Genomic DNA, 23,803 nt, shown 5'->3' on the forward strand with positions numbered 1-23,803 from the left:
CTCTTAACGCCCCTTCCTAATAGCAACTCGCTATTCCTATTTTGCGAGTTGCAAATAATTTGGGACTCGCAAAATAGGAATAGTACATGGCCAACTGATTTTTTGCAGTTGCAAACGGGTCTGAAACCCCTCTGGGACTGCAAAACACGGTCATACATCTGGCCCCAAGTCCCCTAATATTATTTACACTTTTTTTCTGTTATCACATACCACCTCTAAATCCAGGTCAAAGCAATTCTTTATACTCCTTTAATTATAATAATTTTATCATTTCGGGATCACAACCATTTGCACAAAAGAACAATCAAATCAGTCAATACTATACAGTCACAATTCCTTCCTACCCATTCTTGATCAAAAAGAATGGTTGCTACATGTTTTCAAGCAACCCAACATCGAGGTAGTCCAGTAGAGACAGGAGGGGATAGATCAACCCTCCACTCAGTCCAAATAAGTGTGTATTCAATTTCTTTCTGTGATGCTAATATTCTGTCGGACTCCTCTGATCTGTGAAGTCGACGCGTTTCGTCCACAAATTCAGGCCTCATAAGGACATGGGCAAAAGTAAATACAAAACCACACGGCTTCAGGGGTCAAATCACCAGCATATTTGAATATATGTATATTATAACAGATGATGATCTGCCAGGTATCCTGACGATTGTCGGGTCCCCAAGCTGGCAACAACTCCCAACAGGGGGAAAGGGGGCACGAAGGAGCTGATCAAAGAACCCCAGGCGAGTCTGTGCAGTGACTCAGATAGTTCTGAAGGCTGAAGACAGCTTCTAATACCATTGTCTTCTTTTGAACGCGTGCAGACAGCTTAGTTCATTCGGAAAAGCTTTGTTTGGGGGAAAATTTGGGGGAAAATTGCTTTTTTAACTTTTTAAAACTGTGTGGATGCTTTGAAACAATTTTATCTTGCCTCTTTGCACATCACGACTTGTAATTTTGCACGTACTCATTCACAAGCAGCTTCTTGTTTCCGCCTTGCACCCCGGTCCACTGCGGTCTTTACCGTTTGTTGTGGAGGGTGTAGGCGACTCCCTTGCTCCTTTGTCGGCTGGCGAGGGGCAGAGACAGGGGGTTAGTGCTCTAGTGCGCGAAGCCTATAAAAACAGCATGCCCTGCCCGCCGCGTAGCGAACGTGTGCAGACAGCTTAGTTCATTCAGAAAAGCTTTGTTTGGGGGAAAATTGCGTTTTTAACTTTTTTAAATTGTGTGGATGCTTTGAAACAATTTTATCTTGCCTCTTTGCACATCACGACTTGTAATTTTGCACTTACTCATTTATGAGCAGCTTCTTGTTTCCGCCTTGCACCCCGGTCCACCGCGGTCTTTACCGTTTGTTGTGGCGGGTGTAGGCGGCTCCATTGATCCTTTGCCGGCTGGCGATGGGCGGAGACAGGGGGTTAGCGCTCTAGTGCGCGAAGCCTATAAAAACAGCATGCCCTGCCTGCCGCGCAGCGGATTTGCGCAGCGGGCGCACCGCCGGCACGTCAAAGGCAAGCTCGTCTGCACCCGTCCGTGCCAAGTCCATGCCAGGCGCCAGGGACGCTGGTTCTTCTCTGCCAGGTTTAAAGGTAGGGATAATGTATTCAAGAGAGGAACTTTTGAAATTGTGCAAGGTTAAGGCTCATTGCAAACATACATTAGGCCCAGAAACACTTGCTAGGAAAGGGTTCTCTTTTTGTGTGTCTTGTGAATTTGGAACTATAGGGGGAGGAGAGGAGAGTTCTGTCATTACTAAGGCTATAGGTACCCCCTCCGTTACTGAGAGGTCAGTTCAGGGCTTCCTCAGTAATGCTAGATCCCTGATTAAAAACAAAGTTGCTTTTAAAGATTTCGTTCTATAATGAAAACCGGACTGGGTGTTCGTAACTGAAACGTGGGCTAATGATTGCTCAGGTCCCAACCTTGTAGAGGCTATCCCTTTGGGATACTGCCTTACCAGATTGGACAGAGTAGGGCGACGAGGGGGGGGACTGGGTATTTTGTTCAGGGATACTTTTATCTGTCGCTCTGAACCACTCACCTCACCTCTCGACCAGTACCAGGCTTTATACTTCTCCATAAATACGCACCCTACAGAAAGTTTTTCTGGTGTTCTCTGTTACCGACAACCTGGCCCTAGGGCATCCTTCAGTCAGGACTTTTGTAATCTTTTGGAGCCCTACCTAGAAAGAACAAATTTTACACTTCTTGGTGATTTTAATTTTCATTTAGATAATAGCTTAAGTCACGACAGGCAAACCCTTTTGGAAAGTATGAATGGCTGTGGCTTTTCACAACTGATTACATCCTTCTGCATGCGGCGGGCCACACCCTAGATGAGATCTTTTCTAACGATCGTCGTATTAGGGTGGGAGAGCCCCTTCCGCTATCTTGGTCAGACCACTTTGCCATTCCCTTTAATTTAAGGTTCTCTGCTTCTTGGAATATTCAACCTGAAAACAGGAAAGTGGCTGACAAACGGAATCTTAATCTGATTAGTAATGAGGCCTTTGCTAACTCTCTCACAAATTTTCAGCTCCCGGGACATTTAAGCGCTAACTTAGCTGCAGAAAAGTTATCTAAAAAATTATTAGCAGTCATGGACACCTTAGCACCAATAAAATATCATTATTCAGTAAGAAAAAGGCCATCCTCACCTTGGTTCTCCGATAGACTGCGTAAGTTGAGACAGGAGTGTAGGAAGCAGGAAAGACTATGGCGCATTGACCTAGCACCCTCAGGCAGAGAACTGCATAAACAATGCTTGAAAGCATACAAAGCAGCTATCATGGAGGAAAAGGGAAGGTACTACGTAAAAATTTCAGAGTCGCTTAAATCCTCCAAAGAACTTTTTAACATTGTTAACTCCCTTATTTCTCCCCCGGTTACTGACCCTGTGGAGCCCTCACAGGAACTCGGCGATAGGCTCTCAGCCTTTTTTTGCACTAAGATCTCAGATGTATATGCTCAGTTGTAAGCCTCAAATCTAAATAAGGAACTAGATGCCCAGCCTGTAACCTATCCAACGGAAAGTCCCAGCAGGAAGGTGACCCCTAGTTTACTTGCTTTTCCGAGTACGTCACCAGAAATTATAGACCACCTGTTAGAAGGAGTCAAGTCTGGATCTCCTATGGATCCTTGTCCCTTGAAGGTCCTAAAAGTTGCTAAAGATGCTATTACACCGCATCTTATCACTGTCCTAAATCTAGCCATCTCGGAGGGGCAATATCCCCGGGCATGGAAGGCGGCAGTGGTTAGGCCACTTTTAAAAAAGCCCTCACTGGACCCGATGGAACTGAAAAATGATCGTCCTATTTCCCTCTTGCCGGTCCCAGCGAAGATTTTAGAATCTCACCTGAATTCCCACCTGAGTGCCTATTTGAGGGACCATCAAATCCTTGACGGTTCTCAACATGGGTTCAGAAGCTGTCATAGCATAGAAACTGTGCTCACTGCGGTTTTTGACAATATTTGTACACAGGTGAATGCAGGCCATACCACCTTATTAATTTTACTTGATCTTACCGCAGCCTTTGATACCTTATCCCCACTGAGACTTGTGGAGCGCCTCAGGGAGATAGGTAGTGGGGGCTCGGCTTTAGGACTTCTCGCTTCCTTCCTTAGCGAGGGGACTCAAACAGTGAAATTGAGAAATTTCTATTCGGATCCAACTCCCCTATCATGCGAAGTGCCTCAGGGCTCTTCCTTGAGTCCAACGTTATTCAATATCTATGTTGCCCCGCTGGCAAAGGTAAAAAAATCTTTTGGTTTGGAGGTGCTGTCGTACGCGGATGACACGCAGATAATGGTGTCCATCACTCATAACATCAGTGACTCCACTCGCAATTTTAAAAATTGCATGCAAGCAGTCTCGTCATGGATGGTGCAAAATTCTGAAATTAAATGGCGAGAAGACGGAGATTCTTATCTTTGGGGACAAGTTGGACATTTGGTCCGGGGACTGGTGGCCTGACTCTCTGGGCATGTGCCCAAGTCCCGTCTCCCATGGTAAAAACTTGGGAGTTGTGGTGGACAATTCCCTTTCTTTGAACCTGCAGCTTAGCAGGACGGTGGCCACCTGTTTTGGGCTAATCAGGCTTATAAGGAAGATCTCGCAGTTTCTCTCATTTGCCTCACGCAAACAAGTTGTCGTTGGGCTAATATTGTCCAGATTGGACTATTGTAATGCCCTTTATTTGGGCATTAACAAGGGACAGTTGCGGCGCCTGCAGCTGGTGCAGAATGCCGCGGCCAGGCTTGTGATGGACTTGCCTAAACATGAATCAGTCTCGGCTTCTCTTCTTTCTTTGCACTGGCTTCCTATGGATCGCAGAATTATGTTCAAAACCCTTTTCCTCACTCAAAATGCTTACTATGGCCTGGGTCCTGATGGCATTAAAGCTTTATTTCGACACTATGCTCCCATTAGGAATCTCAGGTCAACAAGCAAACATCTCCTTACCATTCCAAGGTTTAAAAGGGTGAGATGGGGCGGGAGAGCCTTTTCAATTGCTGCAGCCAAATTGTGGAATTCCCTCCCTGAGGAAATTTCGGGACAACAATCACACACTCTTTTTCGAAAGGTTTTAAAGACCTGGCTGTTCCCTTAGTTGCTTGTCTGAGTGTGTCTTCTCCTGCTTGCATATTGTTCTGCTGTTAGCGCCTTGACGCCCTTGGGCTAAGTTAGCGCTATGTAAATTTTATATTCATTCATTCATTCATTTTGGACTGTCAATGTTGTGGTGCGGCTAAGCAAAAAGACAGGAAAAACACACCAGATGCCAGGTCTAACAGCCTTCTAATACAAAATCAATATGAGCACACTGACTGTCAATCAAAATACCTGGCAGTGGTCTCCCCTCCTCTGACACACATATTTTGCAACACAATCACAGCGTTCCCGTGTGCTAGAACCTACTATAAGGTAAATGGACTCTAGTAAGACCAACATGCATGGGTCAAATGCCTATCTCCCTTACCCTATCCTCATCACGCTAATCCAATCCTTACCCTAAAGAAAGGCCTTAAATGCCATCTAAAATACCCTTCTGCCTCCAAACAAGTCCCATTTACCATTTAAAGGAGACTATGTTTATATAATATGGGATTTAGTAATTTCTAGCTTGACATATCATTGTGCTTTTGGAAATAAGCACCATTGATTTGTTCAAATGAAATACATTTGTTAGTCTGTCAATTATGCTATTCTATAAATGTTAATGATTTTGGGTTGTGTTTAAGTTTCTATAGAAATGCTTATTGCTGTGTCCTCTGGTCCAGCAGGTGATGTGGCCCCGGGGCCCAGATGACAGAGGGGACCACTGTATCCGCATTGTAGCTGCTTTTCACTGCCCTAGCTAGGGATGGTGGGGTATTCCCTTGATTGTATGAAGGCCTATGGCGCCCTTGCTACGTCACTGGAATGTGTGGGTTCTCACCTGCCAGAGGCTCTTAGCAAATGTGTCAGGCTGGCATCTCTTGCAGAAAGAAAGGCAAAGCGAGGGAAGACAATCTCGTCGGGAAACATGATGATACAAATGCAGCCAATGTCTAGGACGTACTGGCTTCCCTACCAGGCGCGAGGGAGCTATTTTTAGCAGTTCTGTCTTGCAAGGCAGAAGGGGGAGAGCCCTGGCGTGGGAGACATGACTAGTGCGTGTCTATGGTAGAAAGGGGGAATGCAAAAGGGAGGAAGAGGAAGTGCGTGCGTGCATGCCCCCGAGGGTCGTGCGTGTGGCGGGGAAGACGGGATAGAGACGGACTGCACGGGGAGCACCGGAGAAGCTACCGGCGTATGACGAGCCTCCATTGCAGCCTGCGATATGCTAGCCAGGTTGGTAGGGCATTTCTTGCACGCTTTTCGCCGGCTCGCCTTGCAGCCAAGCACCGGATAGGCCTTGCTGTGCATTGTATGACATTAGACGGACTGCTGTTTAACATCCAGTGATCAGAGTAGATGAGGGGGCTCAGGGAGATGCAATGAGAGGCAGCGCTGGCAAGACGTCTCAAGCCGGCAGCATCCGCAGCCATAGATCTGTGCGTTTTCAGCAGCACCATGTTCGAGATCAGCTTCTGTGTTAACCAAGCCCACTGGGAGTGGGAGTGTGTCAGTAACATGGGCTGTCTGTCTGCCTCTTTATGTTATTGGTCATTTTCTGGTTTATTTTTGTGGGCATGGTCCTTTTTGGTCGTGCGGATGGTGGGTGTGTGTGCCTGCGTTCCTGGAGAGCAGTATGGATGTGTATGTGTTTTGAGGAGCACTATGCTTTTATGTGTGTGTGTTTGTGAGTGTATGTGTCTGTACGTATGTCTGTCTATGCAGAACTGAGTGAGTGTGTGCACACTTCTGTGGATGGTGGGTGTGTGTGGCTGTGTTCCTGGAGAGCAGTGTGGATGTGTGTGTGTATTCTGAGGAGCACTATATTTTATGTGTGTGTGTTTGTGAGTGTATGTGTCTGTATGTATGTCTGTCTATGCAGAACTGAGTGAGTGTGTGCACACTTCTGTGGATGGTGGGTGTGTGTGGCTGTGTTCCTGGAGAGCAGGTTCTGGATGTCTGTGTGTGTGTGTGTGTGTGTGTGTTTTGAGGAGCACTACGTTTTTTATGTGTCTGTCTTTGTGAGTGTATGTATCTGTATGCATGTCTGTCTATGCAGAACAGAGTGTGTGTGTGTGTGTGTACACTTCTGTGGCTGTGGGTGTGTGCCTATATGTTGATCTGACTACTATATTTGCAATAAGATTATGGAGCTATACAAAATGCATTATTGATGTTCAAGTGGTCAGTGTTTCCTGGAAGAGGTATGCCTTTTCCTCATACCCTAACCCTCATTACATTTCATGTCCTTGTTCACCTTTACATGTCTTGCCAGGAAGCTGGATTTTCAAGTCAATGTCGGAATTGTTGATGTGTCCTATGTTTGGGTCAGGTATCATTGTAGTGGAATATTTATCAGTCCACATTTACAAAAAGGATGTTGTATGTCTGTAATGCTATTAGTACTTTCAAAAGGCGTATTACAGCGATTGTTGCCATTATAAGTGTCCCAACAGGACAGTCACTTTTTGAGGCACTCCTAGGAAGATGGGGAAATGGGATGTCACTCAAGGGATCGCAGTAATGAGAACATCAACGACACGATGTGTCGTTATCTTAACTCTGTTTTGCCAAGTTTCGGCTCAACCTGGCCTGCCAGTTTGGGCTGGACTGTTCCCATTGGAGAGGCATCAAGACTGCAAATGGCTGAGTCCAAACTGAGGTGGCATGGTGTGCAAAATAACGATGGATCGGATAGGGCCCTGAGTAATTACCAGTGTCTGAGACTATTTCAGGCATTCCATCCATCCTTCACTTTTTGTATACTTTAGAATGTCGCCCTAAGTGGGACGGGCATGCCCAGACGTGGATCACTTGCACACTGTGTCACTGGAGTCAAGCTATACTCGGCTGATGAGCTCTAGACAGGGTAAAACTAGCCCTAAGTTGCCTGTGTTCTAGTGCAAAGAGACTGTTCTCATTGGAGCAGGGTCAAGACTGACGTGCAAATGGCTGGGTAAAACTGGGCTGCGAGGTGTGCAAAATAATGGACTGGGGAGTGGCCTGGGTAATTACCAGTGGCCAAGATTAATTCAAGCATTCCATGCATCACTTTTTGAATACTTCAGTGTCTTTCTACCACTGACTTCTTCACCAAGGGTTTTGTTTCTTGTCATTGTTACTTTGTGTGCTTGGACATAAGGGGCCATTTTTGAAAATCTGCAGATCCAGAAAGTCTTCTTGTCTAAAAAGCTAGGACTAGCTAATTATGAGACATAACATGGAGCCCCTTGTGCCTATCGTGCCTTGCATTTTGTTTTTACAGTCTGCCTAGGTGAAAACAGAGAAGTCTACACAATGTTGTGAAAAGAGACCCTTGCTATGTTTTTTAATAGTTTTGTGTTGCACCACTGCAATATCACAAAGAGTATTAGGGCACTTTGCAAATGACTCAGAAACAATCGCGGTAAACAGAAAAAACATTTGAATTCATGGCAAATTGGATACAATTATAAGGAGCAGGAAGCGTGGATTTTAGGGTTTTCCTTACGGAGAGTAGAGCAGGTTTGGTTCTGGCGTCAGAGAGTTCCAGATGGGACTTGCGACTTATGTAAAAGTGTTTTTCTGGGTTAGGGGTATTTGAATTTTAAAGCTTCTACCCCCGAGTTCCTTTTAACCTCCTGAAATGTAAGTGATTTGGCCAAATATGCAGGCTTATTCTGATGAATGGCTTTGTATGTGAGGCAACAGAATTTGAATTTGAGTCCAGCCTTTACTGGTAGCCAGTGTCCACCATGAAGGACCGGTGCGATGTGATCCAGCTGTTTTGAGGCAGTGATACGGCTAACCACAGACTGACACATGGTCTCAATCGAGGATACTGTCGCTTGAGGGACTTGAGCTAGAATAGCATGAACTGATCCCACAAACAGGAAACAACACGAGCTTCCACTGTTGTTTAATGTGTTCTAGGGAGATGGAAGGTTTGATTGTGTTGAAAAATGGAGATAAAAGTTTGCAGATTTACACATACTGTTGATGCTGAGAATGAGCGCTCAATGAGGCGACTGTGTTGTTGATGCAACAGGGCTGCTGCTGTCTATTTATCAAACGGGTTTCGTCTTCAACCAGTACATGTCACCTCATGGCCACTTAAAGGCATTGTTGGTCGAGAAAGTGTCATAAGTTTCTTTCACTCTCAAGTGTTACATGTTTCCTTCAAATCACTGATGTACTTTTGACTCTAGTTCCAATGTGCCATTGAATTGTGCCAATGGCCAGTCAGACACGGTGTTCATGAGACACGGTTTCTCTACACAGGCAGGAAGACGTAGTTACTGCAATCTTTGGTTTTTCACATCTCGTGTGCTGGGATGGGGCCCCCAAGGGAGCCGATCTCATTGTGATGGCGCTATTACGTGTCCGGTGGTCTGAGGACCGCCAGACTCAAGGTGGCGCGGCAGTGGTGGATCCAGCCCCTGCCACACAGACGGTCCAAACGTTCCATTAGGAGTAGGCCGGTCGAACCGCCCTGGGACTGCCGGCTCTGCCAGGGAACTGCCGTTCCCTGGCGTTGGAGCAGCGGTCAGAGGCCGAACTTTGCTTGGTGGGACGTCTGTGGTCCCGCCAAGCACGTTACGAGTTTCCTCTCCTCCAGGATTTACATGGAGGTTCTTCCTCCATGTAAACCTTGGAGGAGAGAAAACAAAGGGGGCTCAACAAGGCCCCCCTGGGCCTCAACAGCATGTGGGTGCACACAAGGGGGCTTAACATGTGCCCCCCTGTGTGCATGCACGTAGGTTCCTGCATGGCACAGACTTTCCAGTCCATGCCATGCAGGAACTTTGTAGTACAGTTCCATTGCTGTGCCTTTTTCAAAGGCGTGCAGCTTTTAAAAGAGGCACCGCCATGGGACTGCCACGCCGTCCACCTACTAGAACGGTGTCACAGCGGTTTGCACTGCTGCTCCACCGCTCCGCCAAAAAGTCATAATCGGGGCCTAAGTGTTTTACCTCAAACGTTTCCCTGAAAAGGTTGCTATTGCTGTCTTCAAAACTTGTGATACTTTGCTTAGAGTAATACAACAAAATAAAAGGTGGCAGGGCCAATTGTGCGCTTAGTCAATACAAAGTAATATGCTCAAATGTTCAGAATTGCTCCAGGATAAATTGGCAATGGACACAAGGCGTTCAAAAGTTTAGAGAAGAATTCCCCAAATACTAGTACAAACCAGATTTTATCATGAGCAAATGTCCAATCCAAAAGTAAGTCCACCAATTCGTAATTGTAGTAACTTCTTTGCTTTTTTCCACTGTTAGAATTCCAGGTCAATGTTGTTACAGTCAATATGAACAAAGATTGTAGTCAACATGTTTTTTGTCTTGTGGACAGTATCCCACGGACTTCATCAGGGCTAATAAGTCATAGTTAGCATGAGTTTACAATATTGGGTATGACCAATAAATTCTCATCACACCGTGGTTTACCGAGGAGCACTCTCCTGAATGGTCGATGATACCCCATCAGTGACTTGGTTGAGAATATTGATATTATGGATTAACTGCTGGTATATAGGTGTGATGAGAATTTAGTGGGTCAGGATAAAATCTTGTTTGTTTTGAGATTCGTTTAAAAGATGGAGTCCAAAGACCATGGGTGATTCACCTCCATGTTTCCTCCATCTTGAATTGCCAAGGCACGTTTGTGATGTGTGCTAGCATATGATGGTCTAAGAATGCATTCAAGAGGGGGCCCATATAGTATATCAGGGACTTTGGTTGCAAGTGTGTACCACATAAGGAGGAGTGTACTGTGCTTAATTTGAGCCAATCACTGCAGGTGGGCCCCACCGGCACTCATTTTTGGGGATCAGGACTTATTTTTCTCCTTCATACTTTGACCTGCAGTAAGAGAGAGAAAAACACAAAAAGGGGACAGAAGGAAGAAGAGAACAAAGGAAAAACAGTGACAAAGGAAAAAAGTAGGGATAAAAAAGAATTTAAAAGAGTGAAATAAAGAGGCAAGGAGTGTCTGGTTGTGGATAAAGAAACCATGAGGTGGAATCAAGACCACGCAACCTTGGTATTCAGCACCATTGACTTTTGAAAGTGCCATCATGGGCTTTTGAGCAAAACATTGGGTCCTGGAACTTCTTCTGTTACAAATTAAGCACTGGGTGTATGCTGTATTACAATCCAGCCAAGTTGACTGTGCTGGATGAAAAATTGGATGGGCAATGAAGGGTGACATTGTAGAATGCGATATGCCCACATTTAGAGTTCTGAATAAGCATTATGAGTTATGTGCAATCTTTGCACAGGCCTGATGATTTTTTCCCACTGTGATTTTGCCAGGTAAAACCTAACCACATTTGGGTGGGGGAGAATATGCAATATTGCAGGTTTACACAGCTATTCTGAGGAAAAACTTCCAGCATTGTGGATTATGCCCCATGACAAACTCACAATGCTATTGTAATATCGCACCCAGGAAATCTTGAACCACTTGGTATTATCACCTGATTTCATGGGACATTACAATGAGCCACTCAACTTTTTTACCACATTCAATTCATGTTATGGTGAGGTTTGTACCTGCTGGACCAGCAGCTTGTGCAAGAGAAAGAGGGTGGGCATGTTCCTCTGCTCCATTTTATTTCCTTTCTCTATTTCAGAGGTCTTTCTACTGCCCCCCCAGCCCCCGAGGGCCTTAAGTGATTTTAGGGGGGGGCCCTGTCTCTGTCCAAGAGAAGCATCATGCTTTGTTTTAAGTGTTAAAAACATGAGCGGCAGTGAGCCACCTTGTAATGGGCCATCACTAAGAACTTTCAGGCACATGCATCAAGAAAAGCTTTTGCGAGTCCTTAATTGCGAATATTAAGGAATCGCAATTAAGGACTCGCAAAAGCCTATGCATGTAGGAATCGCTATTAAAATAGCGATTCCTTAACATTCATTAATTGCGACTCACAAATTGCGAGTCGCAATTAATGAATGGCTTCCCATTCATTCCTATGGGCCTCCAGGCCCATAGGAATGCATTGGAGATTGCGGGAGCAATTTGCGAGTACCATTAGGTACTCTCAAATTGCTCCCGCAATTTCTAGGGTGCAAGGGTGTCAAAATGACACCCTATTGCACCCATGTATTTGAACTCTGCACACATGTTGCATACACACATGCTCTAAGGGCATGTGTGTGCGCAACATAAAACTTAGAAAAATGCAAATAAGTGCATTTTTCTAAGTTTTAGCAAATTACCATGAAGTGCAGCTTCATGGTAATTTGCTCCCGCTAGTAGCGAAATCGCTATTGTTTACACTTTAATGCATTGCATTTAAGGAATCTCAATTAGGGATTCCTTAAATGCAATCGCTATTTAAGGAATCGCTATTTTGAGATTCCTTAAATAGCGATTTTTGCATTTGGGATGATGCATCCCAAATGCAAAAATACCGGTCGCAAAGGGGCAGATTCTGAGAATCTGCCCGTTTGCGACCGGTTTTGTGGTTGATGCATGTGCCTGTTTGTCATTTATATCCTGACTGGGAGTATGTGTAAAAAGGGTTAACAGAGCTTACCTGCAATCTTTAAATGTGTTTAGACATATTTAAAAATTGAGTGGGGGCCCGAGGATTTTTTTTTCAAGGGGGTGGGGGCGCTGCTTTAAGAAGTTTGAAGACCAATGCTCTATTTCAACAAATGATTCAGTTCATGTTCTGGAGTAATAACTATTTAGCAAGGCTGAATGTGCCACCATGTTTGACAGATGCATTATGTATTCCTCAGAAACTCAACCACCTCCCTGCCTTTGAGTAAACTCCTCTGGGAAATTGTTGCTACACTCCTCTTCACTTTTCCTGGAAATTATACATTTTTTTCTGAAAAGAAGGGTTTCTTTGTGCCGAAAAATGCAAACGAAAAAAAAAAAAAACATCATGAAAGAAGACCTGTTATTTGTGCATACACAGACGCAAATACCAGCTGTGTTTGCACTGGGAGCCGCCTGCCTCCTCCTCGGCTCGAGCAGGGTTTGTGCGCCGCTTTTGTGATTCTCTCATCAATTGTTAATAGCCGCAGAGCGGTGAGGGGAAATTAAGACAGAATACAGAGTATTCAGAGAGCAAGCCAGCCTAAGCCGAACTGTAAACACTATACCGATGTTTAGTTGAGGAAAAAAAAATTATACCATTATATATTATATTAGATGACTAGCCCAAGGTATGTCACCAGAATTTCGAGATCTAAATATACTGTCTTTAAAATATTTTGATTTAATATCGACAATATTTTTAGTGCAATTTTCATATATAAACAGCACCAATTATGTATATACATTTCATTAACGTAACGTATGAGGATTAATCATGCCATCTTTTATATAGGACATTTAAAAAAACTCTCTCTTTTACACACTTCTTTAATTAAGCTCTAATTGGGAGATAGAAGAGTAAGTGAGCTAAGAGTTATCCACGGCTAAAAAAGGGAGCTCTAACAAATATCCTATGAGATAAAATTCCAGCAAACAAATAAACAGAGGGGATATACCACGACAAAAATTACTTGCCAATCTTTTTCAGATGTCTAGGGCCCATTATGGAACTGCGATTCCTTCCAGCTATACATAGGTGCCAATAAACGTCTACCAAGAGTTTTCCCTCTCTTACCCTTCCTTTCATAAATTCCCATCTCAGAATTAAATACCGCGAGTAGCCTGGCGAGCCAATGATGAAGAGTTGGGGCGGTTCGATCAAGCCAGGCTGAAGCCACACAAATTCGTAAAACTGCCATAGCAAGAAAAAAAAGCTGTGAAACATAACTTGCCCCTGGCTGTTGTCATCCCCGAGAAGCATTAGGGCTGGAGTTAGCTTAACTTTAAGATCCAAAATATTTTGAAGGTAAGTATGTGTAAGAAAAGATTTACCCCTCTTAACTCCACATATATGTACTTTGACAGTTTATATGTCCTCACGTTACTTATACGTCCCTAAATCTATATTTACTTATTTACATTCGCAATATTTGTCTTCTCCATATTTAGGCCACAATATTATGGCACCACAATTTTTTTGTACTTAATATTTTGGCATACAACCCATCACATAACTCAGGCTCCAGGGGCAGGGCAGGTCACCCAAAACCACTATTAATTGAGGTAAAGGGAAGGGATTGGACAAGAGAGGCTACATCCACAATGGAGGCCGCTGACGATCCCTCTTCACCTCTACACATCAATGCACTGCCAATTCCCACAGGCACTTGTTCCAAAACCCTTGACAAAGTCCTCAACCTTGCCACCAGTAGGGTTTCCAACTTCCACCGTCAACCCACGCCAATCATCCTGGCAACGAGTAGGCTGCCCCTCCATGCATAGCAGTGCCAGCTACAAACTCGGGGCCTTATTTATAAGGCCTTGCGACACTTTTACGCTGCTGTTGCATCACTTTTTGTGATGCACTAGCGACATAAAATAAAATCTAGTCACTTTGTAAACCCCAGCACCACATTATACCTGCACCAGGTATAATATATGCACAGTGGGCGTAACCCCGCAAAAAGCCTCCTAGAAGTGGTGCATTGAAAGATATAAGATTTCAGTGCGCCACTTCTAGGACGCTACTGAGTCAATATCTTACGTCTGCCTCAGAGCAGGCGCAAGACTGACGCAGGTCTTTTCCCACTGGGCTTGCCCCATGTGAAAGGACACATTGCTGGAGTTGCGTCTGTTTTCAGACAAACCCCAGCAATGCACCACTTTTGCGCCTACTGATACGTCAGAAATACTGACGTATCTGTAACTCCTTGCGACATTGAGCACCATACATTGAGTATGACGCATCCATCCTGTCGGAAGAAGGGTGCAGTGCAAACTGTTGCATCGCTGTTTTCACGCAGCGATGTGACACTTTTCACAGATGAGGCCCTCAGACTTGTTTCTTCAAGTCTATCCAAAGCCCCCTCCTGACACAAACTTCACTTAAATATTTACGGTCTATGCTCCTCACCATACCACGTCCCCACATCTTTCTTCACCTCACTCTTTTCCAGACCACGAATGTCTCTTGTGGAAATTGATCATTTACTGTCATTGCCGTTCTCAGGAAGGCATAGATAAGCAGTCATAACCAATCAAATGAGATCACTTAAAACACAAATTACCAAAATCTAAAACACAGGTTAACATTTGACTAAAACTCAGGATTTATATTGAGTGGTAGTTTCAGTGCCAGGGCACAGGGCTGAAGTTAGTTTCAGAGCTAACATATGACTTAGGGCAACAGCTAGGATTTGGCGCAAGGTTAACCTGCAATTTAAATCCATGGGGGCTTATTTACAAGGCCCTTGCGCCACTTTTGCGTAATTTTTAACATGGGAAAAGTGACGTAAAAGTGGCGCAAGGGGGTTGTAAATCTGCCCCAGAGTTTGTAGTTGGCTTTAGTTCAGCACGTTAGTCTAGGTTTCGTTTTTGATAGTACAATACTTAGGGTTTGCAACAGGCTTAGGCTCAGATTTAAGGTGAACAGGACTAAGTTTAAGATCAAATTTGAAATTTAGGATTAGGTTTAGCATTCATAAAAAAAAAATTTTCTGCCATTTTTCTGTATTTTAGAATTACATTTTCGATAGATCACAGTCCTAACCATTGCAATAATGTTTTAGGTATTGAACTGTCGGTGTTCTTTCAATATATCTGTTTTATGCATTGCGATTTATCTATTATGGCCCATAATGCCTGTGGTGTCGTGGGCCCCAGGCCCACATGCTGCTAAAACATAGACATGGACACCGTTGGCATGGTACTGCAATTGGCCACTAGCACGTGCACCTGGGCCTTTTTATTAGCGGGGTCACGTCACTCGTGACACCCGTGGTGGATGGGTGTGGGGGTGTATGTGTGTCCAGCCCTCAGGGGAGTGGCTGGAAGTACAGCTTCCTGCGGGGCACTAGAATATGTCCCACAGGACACTACATTCCTCCCCAACTTTATTGAGGAACAAACAAAACGTTAGTCCAACCTGTGGGGACAAAAACAAACTGAATACCACAGGGTCCATCAGTCTTCTGAGTCAGGTGGCAGGACGAAGTCAGACGAGCTGGTGACTTTGCTTGCAGCAGGACTTTCTCAGCGGGCACCCGTAGTTTAACCTGAGGAGTTCAGGACACGACCGCTGGCTTGGAGATCCCCGCTGCGTAACATCAGTTCACTGATGATGCGGTCCTGCATGGCTCCCACCTCGCTGACGTTGGTGATGGTCTGTGGTGAGTTCTAACAGTTCTTTATAGTGGGTTGCGTCATGGACATGGATGGAGTCCCAGGTGAGAGTTCACAGAAGTGCTGCCTGATCAATTGCTTCTATTGAACCGCTTGGCTGTAGCCGACAACTTGTGGGTGGGGCAATGTCTCTTCTCGCACTCCCGCCTGGGGAGGCCCGTTGTCAGGGTTGCTGCGGGACTGCAGGAGGGCTATGCTGGGGTCGCTTGTGTACCGACTGGGGGCAGCTGCAGAACCGCCAAGGAGCCGTTACTTAGTCACAGGCACAACCCTCACGGGTGGGTGGGTCTTGGCTAAGACTTGCTCTCGCTGCCGTGGTTCCGGTGTAGGCCAGGTTTACAGGTAGCTCCTGATTTCTTTAGTTGGCTGATGTGGCAACGGTGTAGGACTCCAGCCCATCGGTACTCTGGTAGTGGTGTTTGACGCGTGTGCTGATGGCTGGCGTGATGGCGGTTTCCAGCCATGTGGTGACTTGGGATGACAGGTGGTGGTGACTTGCTGGGAGAGTTGGATGTCAGGAGGGACTTGGCAGCCATGTGCTTCCGCCTTGTTGAGGTGGAGAGTCTGTGGCGGCTTGACACGTTGAGTGTGGGGATCCTCTCTTGCCTGGCTTGAGGCCACTGCCGACTCCATCTTGAGGCGGTGTGAGGACGGACACTCAGTGCTGATCTTCACCCGTGGCATCTGCGGACAGGAGCAGGGATGTCACTTGACTTAGACTGCCGACGCCTGGGGATGGACGGTCGCCTGGGAAAGCATAGGGATGAGATGCGGTTTTCGCTTGCTGCGGCTTGTGTTCGGTTCACCCGTGGAGCTGTATCCAGGGACGTTGGTCCGCCTAGGTGGCTGTCTGGTGTGTCAGGGTGTGCTCTTGGCTTGCTGGGCGAGTCCTCGGTCTTCTCCCTTTTGTTGGTCTATTCAGCCCACCTGTGTTCCTCCGACTTTCGGGGTGACAGGGCTGTTACTCACTTCTTTCTTCGAGGGCGTTGCACTTGGACCTCGAGGCGGCGCTGACATGGCGCCGGCTTCTGCCTTCACTCCTGCGCGCTCCTTGCTTGCTGGGCGACGTGACGTCCGGTTACGTGTCGCTGGTTGTTGGAGCGCATGTTGCTGTGGTGGCCTGCCGCATGGGGTGTGCGACTCCTCTCATGCCTGTCGCGAGTCACTGCCGACTCCGTCTTGGGGCGGTGCGAGGGAGGACACTGTGTTGCCTTCGGTCCACTGCGGGGCTCCGCTTGTGCAGTAGAGATGTGGTTGCTCTCTGTGCTGCGTTCAGCAGTGCTACCTTGTGGAAATGTCTCTATCTCCAGGGTGCTTGCCCTTGCTGTCAGGTTCGCTGGCGCGGTTTTCGGCGCGCCTCTGACTTGGTGTGCTCCGTCTTCTTACTTGGGCGCTTTCTTCTGGCGCTTGGTGTGCCTGTGGTGTAGCTTGCGGTTGTGTCTGTACACCAGTAGGAGCGGATGATGCGACCTCTTCCCCGGCGGTGGCGTTGGACAGCCATGTGTGGTGCGTGCTCTGTAGCAGTCTTTCTTGCGCTGTTGTTGGGGGACAGCTCCTGTGAGACGTTACTGTCTTGGCTGGTCTTCCACTCTTGCTAGTGGGGTTGTCTTTGGTGTTGCTGCTTGAGTTTGGTCAGCGCTTGCCTGGGCTGGAGAAGCTTCAGGCGTCCTGGGGGCCCTTGGTGACGTGCACAGTCTTTTCTCCTTTGAAAATCTAGGCAGCCTGTTTGGGTGGCGCGCCATGCACCCCGTCCGTCTTTGTGTGCTTCATTTGGGGCTTGGCGTCTTACTGGGCTTTGCTGTCCTTTGCTTCTTGGCACGTTCCTGTGCTGGGGTAGTCCTGGGCCCTGGGTATCTCTTTGCTACGTGTGGGCTTCTCGTGCGTGCATTCATCTGGCACATTGGGCTTGCTGCATAGGGACAGAGACACTGTAAGCCTCTCATGTGCCTTTCTCTTGTCGGGCAGCTGGGTGCAATCAGTTCTTGTGCTGGCTGTGCTCTGCAGCCTCAGTTCCCTTTGAGCGATGTCGGTGCAGAGCTGTAGAGGTGTCTGTTTTAATCCGTTATTTTAGGTGGGGTTGGATACTCTCCTCTGTTGGCGCGCTTCCTTTCCTCTTCCTGGGCGTTGCGTGCTCAGGCTGTGTTGCGGTGGGCCTTTGGTCACGCTGTTCTGACGAGACTTTACTTGGCGGCGTAGGTTTGGGCTTCTTGCAAACTTCCTGCGTGGCTAACAGTCTCTCTCTGTCAACCTGACATGCAGTCCATGGGGGCAGGTGGCACTATTCTGACCCGTCTATTGCCGTGGCATCTTGACCATTGTTCAGTGCCTCCCCCTCTGTCCTCTTCTTATGTTTGGGCTGCGCCGTGACCAGTACAGTGGATGTACCTGGATCCCTGGCAGCTTTTGCAGTTGTGGCAGGTGTGACTTTCCTGTGGTATCGGAAGAGTTTCGCGTTTTCCTTGCGTCTTCATGGGGATTGGCTGCCCTTGACCTTATCACCTTGTCTGGACCTTGCGAGGTCGCTTCATTTGTGTTCGGTGGGGCTGCGAGGCTCGTGCCGCTTGGCTTCTCATTGCTCCTTCACCATAGCCTGTGACATTTGCTGCTTATGTCTCTATGTCCGGTGCAGGCATACAACCGCTAGGTCGCGCTGTGCTCTAATCTGCTCTCCGTGGGCCACAGCAGTCTCTGAAGGGTCGCAGTAGCTTGTCCTGATTACAACACTGTGCAGTGTTAGCGCATGGCGCTGCTTAGGTGCGGGCAGAGGCAGCCACTGATGCTGCGTGAGTAGATGCAGTCTGCCTTGGTGACCACCCGGTGGTGCTGGCTTTGCTGCTGGAGGCCGCAGCGGCTTCCTTTGCTGCCCGGGCCCCGCGCTGCAGGCGAACGTGCTGGCCCCTCACCTTCAATGTCTGTGCAGTGGGCTTGATTCTGCAGATCCTCTCGCCTCCATGGGCCTTACTGGAGCAGCTGCGTGCTGTGCTGCTCCTCTCTCATGCTTTCTCGGCCTCCACACCTGCTTCTTCGGGTGAATCTAGAGGTAATAACGAGTTGGGACTGCCGGTGGGGCTGGATCCAGCTCTTCAAGTCGTCTGGGCTGCAATGTAGCGAGTGGCCACCAGGGGTGCAGAAGCATCTTCGTGCATGCAGCGGCAGGGAGGCTAAGATTCAGGGCACTCCTTCCACACCTGGCTGTGGCTCCGCGTTGTCTTCTGCCCACACCCCAGGGAGGGGAAGTGCAGAGGTGAGTGCCGGTTTGTGCGCCATTCGTGCAGGGATCAGGCATTTCTGTGATGGGGTGAACCGACGTGCAATACCGGGCTGGGATCGCTGGTGTGGGCTCCTCTCACTGCTGGGGTGGGCCGACCATGTCGCAGAGGGAGCTGTTCCCTTTTGTGCTCTGGCCGCTTTGCCGTGATTGTAGCTTCCTTGCTCCTGTCGGCATTTCCTGTTATTCGCTGGCCGGTATGGGAGCGGGGAACACACGCATGCCGTCGGCTGCCGGTGGACTCCTTGGAAGAGTTGCAGTCATGCTAAGCCTGAGCAGGGGGCACTGCCTCGTCTCGAGGTGGTACCGGGATGCTTCCTTTCCTTTTCCGGTGCAGAGACGGCAGGTAGAACAGTCCATGGGTGCCTAGGTGCGGGAGTGCGTCGAGGGTCGGAAGCGCGGCTGCCTCCGGCACGGCGCTAGCAGTGGCGCTTCCTCTCACGCCTTTTCTGTTCCCTTCACTGACCTCTCACAGCTGGCTGGCTGGTGCCAGGGCTGCCGCGGCGGCAGTCTGTCGGCGTCCGCGGTGCCGGTATGAGCACCGGGTGACCTTCATCCACCTCAGCACGGCCTCGGCCGCCGTGCTGGCGATGTACCTGTGTGAGCCTTCCGGCAGGCGACGCTGATCCTCCACTGTCTAGGAGGCGACAGCCGGGTGACACGCAGGGTTCACTCCTCGCTGCAGTCACAGGGGGCCGTGAACTGCACGACAGGGGTGGTGTCGCAATTCAGGCACATTTCCTCCCCATGGGGGCGATGCAACGCTGAGCGGCTGGCACGCGGGGTCAGACCCACCTCGTAGCCATTGTGGTGTAGTGGGCCCCAGGCCCACATGCTGCTAAAACATGGACATGGACACCGTTGGCATGGTACTACAACTGGCCACGAGCACGTGCACCCGGGCCTTTTTATTAGCGGGGTCACGTCGCTCGTGACACCCGTGATGGATGGGTGTGGGGGTGCATATGTGTCCAGCCCTCAGGGGAGTGGCTGGAATTACAGCTTCCTGCGGGGCACTAGAACATGTCCCGCAGGACACTACAGTGCCCAGCTCAGCTCTACCCCCTCACCTATCAATCACCACCCCCACCAGCACATAAAAGCTGCTGTGAAGAACCACTACATATTTCAGGTAAGAGCTGTCACCATAGCCAGCACTTTGCGCTCATTTTCCTGTCACAAGTCATGAAATTTAGAACAGTCGTTGTGCTATTCCTGATCTTTTTCGACAGGATTGAAAATATTTGTATCTAGTCAAAAATAGATTCATGCCAGAGGATAGTCAGAAGAAACGAACTCATGAACAAAGAAGGCATACGGTACGCAAACCTGAAAGTCATGCTTTACTTTTGCTCTGTTCGTCTTTGTGTACAAGTATAAAAAGCTGTATTTTTAAAGGGTTATAAACCAATCGGAAGGCGTGTATCTGTGGAGGGGCCACTGGCATGCAATGCACATTTCCTGTACATCCGAATGGTCATAAGTTGTACAGCAAGTGTACCGAAGTTCAAAAGACAATTGAACGCTAGCTGCTAAGACGTGGATAGGTGCTGGTGACAATCTGAAAAAGTGATTTTTTGGGGGACAAAAAAGTAAAGTTGGAAACTTCTGAATGTTTTTGACGTTCCCTTGGGCTTATGCAGGTGGGTAATATTAATGTAAGTCTCCATTCGATGTGCTTAGGGAACTTGTACATAGCTAAGGGCCAGGGCCTCCTGTACTAAGGATTTTAGCTTCGGATTCGGTAAATCAAAGGATTTGGAAATATTAAACCCTGTTTTGAAATGTGCTAAGCTCATCTAACGATTTAGAAAACGGTTTTCCGAATCGTTAAACGGGTTTAGGAAACCATTAGGAATTGGTATTGATAAGGCGTCCCTCCCTAACACCGATTCCTTAAGGGTATCTGGTAATTTTTTGCGACAAAATCCGGTTACAATACATTAATATTTTACCGCCACCTCAAAGGAGGTGGTAACTCATTTGCCAATGAGAAGAGATCCCTAAGGGACCCCATCCTTTTTGTGAATGTTAATACAAAAACGTATTTAGGAGTCGGAATGTCCAAGGGACTACTGCCTACTCCTGAAAACGTTTGTTAAACTCTGTTCTGTGGATCAAATGTTGTTCAGTAACTCTCAGTGAGGAAACCATATTGAATTATCACATGCCATAAAACAAGACCTCGTTTGTGAATCTACATACCCTCAACCAGTGGTCGTCTACTGTATCACCCACAATCTCCATGGGCCAGCCATCTTTCTTCGGTCTTGGAGATGCATGCATCAACTCCGTAACTGACCCATAAATAGCTGTAATACATTTATGTGTCTAAAAATTTACATACAGTTTAGGAAACCATGGGCACCCGCCAACTAATCCGCATGAGTATTTTTTTTCATTTGAGTTCTCAACATGTCAATACCTGACTCCTGCCAGTCTTAAACTGCTCTTTGCTGAGTGCCTGTGGTGTCAAGATAGTACCTCAAACAATGGTAATAAAGTTGAGAGGTTACTGGTTCCTGCTAGCTTTAAGGTCTTCTGAGCTGCCCTGACTTTTGGTAAGTGCTGTGAAGGCCAAAATGGGCCTCAAACCAAAGATCATATATATGTTTGTGGTTAAGGTTATTTGTTAAAGTACACGTGGCAGCGCAAGGATATTTTCTTTCACTGGGGAATAATTCTATTTGGAGGACAGGGGGATGGTATAGGTGACTGTTAGCTTTAGTAGCATTATCTAACATTTGGAAGTCAGCCTCAGTGGGCTATTAAATTGCCTAAAAGCCCAATTATATTTTCTGAAGCAATTGCCAGGACTAGCCACTTCTCAGCTGTACCTACTTGTTAATCTGATATAATGCAGTAGACATTTATTTATTGTCTTTTTTTCACCTGTGCCGATTGAATCCTAGATATTCAAATGTGTAAAGCACCTATTACTAAGATACAGTGTTCATTATCTTAGGGTGAAAAGCCATAACCCCTCAGACTGTGGCAAATTATCTGCAGCCCACCGTTGCATAGATGGTATGCTGCCCACTTGTATTGCTCAGGCCTTCATCTCTATATGAAGTAGTTGATGCCATATTGTATAGATGCTTAAAGTAGCAGTTTGTGAATTTGCCTGAATTCCAATGCATCTGGTAATTTTTGTGTGGTGTTATACTGGTGTCAGCAATTTTGATAGGTAATTTGTTGCCAACATTTTTCAAAGTCAATGACCATATTGTCTGAAGGCTATGCTATCCTCAAGAGGCTTCAATAAGACTGTATTCCATTATGGCAGGAGTCTCCAACTTTTTCTGTAATAAGAGCTAATTGTATCCAATTAAGATCTTGCAGAGCTACTAATAACATTAGTGCTGCAATAGTTCCCACATCAGATAAGATTAAATTAGTGGCTGCGATATGTAAAATTACCAGTAGTGATCACCTCAGTGTATCAGGGGGAGTTGTCGGCAGTAATGTTTAAAGGCTTGTCAATGTAGAATGCCTCTACACGGGTAATACATAACAACTATACCTGCAATGCCCCCAGCACCATAATAACAGTAAGAAGTATCCTCAGGGCTGCATGAGTTAGCACTCAAATATCGACTTTAAATATATTTCAGAAATTCAACAGCTTTTCTCTAAAAATCAGTTGATGATTTATGAAAATACACACATTTTTTGTCTCGAGTACACGCTTTCTAATTTTGGTATATGTCAGACCTAGCATTCTTGGTGGTTTTTCCCTCTAACATTTTGCCTTCAACCCTCCTGTTTTCCTGACTTTGTTTTACTGGCCGCAGGACTCTGTACACTTTTTTACTGCTAAACCGTGCTAAGGTGCTCACTCCTTAAACATTGTGAAATTGGCTTACCCAATTGGCATAATTTATTTGTAATTCCTAGTAAAATGGCACCACCTCTGCCCAGGGCCAGCAAATAAAATTTTCTAGGTGGCCTGCAGCACTGCTTGTGCCACCCACTGAAGTAGCCCTTTAAACATGTGTCAGGTCCGCCATTGCAGCCTGTGTGTGCAGTTTTAAACTGCCATTTGAAACTAGGAAAATAAACCTTTTGCCAGGTCGAAACTTTTATTTTTAATACCTATTAGTTACCCTTTGTGTGGGAAATGGATAGCCCTGAGTGCAGGGTATTTAAAGGTAGGACATGTACTATTAGGTTTTACATGTCTTGGTAGTGTAAAACTCTTACATTTGTTTTTCACTATTGCAAGGTCTACCTCTCCCATATTGCAAGGTCTACCTCTCCTGTAGGAAAACATTGGAGTTACATTATTGCATCTAAAAAGCTGTAAGTTCCAAATGGTGACAGGTGATCAGTTCATGTTTGGTGTCTTTGGAATTATAATGGAAAATCCTTGTTTATGGTAAAGTTGGATTTTAAACTACAATTTCGAAAATGCAGCTTTTAGAACGTTGCCATTTTCCTGCCTTAGCCATTTACTGCCTGTAGCCTGTCTCTGGGTCACATGACTGGGTGTAGCTGACAGTTGGACTTCATAGATGACTCCTAGACAGCAACACACAATACAGAGCTTAACCCCTTCGGTGCTCATGACGGAACGGTTCCGTCATGAGCCACGGTTGAGCTGTGCTCATGACGGAACCGTTCCGTCATGACCACGCCCGCGCAAGATTCCGTCAGCACAGCGGCGGAATCTGCGCAGCATGGAAGGGGTTAATCACTATGGGAAGGCAGAGCTGGGCATAGCTCTACTTAGA

The 23,803-nt window shown here is 46.7% G+C and overlaps 1 protein-coding gene across 2 annotated transcripts in view; it reads left to right on the forward strand.

Annotated features, from left to right (window-relative positions):
• Window positions 1–1,475: 1,475 nt before the first annotated feature.
• The window catches only part of CPLX2 (complexin 2), a 669,325-nt gene continuing 646,997 nt past the window's right edge, over window positions 1,476–23,803 (forward strand). The window contains exon 1 of one of the 2 annotated variants that reach the window (XM_085618262.1): window positions 1,476–1,583. The gene's annotated coding sequence lies outside the window, so the exon portion shown is untranslated. Of the gene's footprint in view, window positions 1,584–5,636; window positions 5,828–23,803 lie in introns of those variants that run through there. The other variant, XM_085618260.1, reaches the window with a different exon arrangement.

Source organism: Triturus cristatus, chromosome 7 (genome assembly GCF_964204655.1).
Source record: "Triturus cristatus chromosome 7, aTriCri1.1, whole genome shotgun sequence".
Taxonomy (NCBI): domain Eukaryota; kingdom Metazoa; phylum Chordata; class Amphibia; order Caudata; family Salamandridae; genus Triturus; species Triturus cristatus.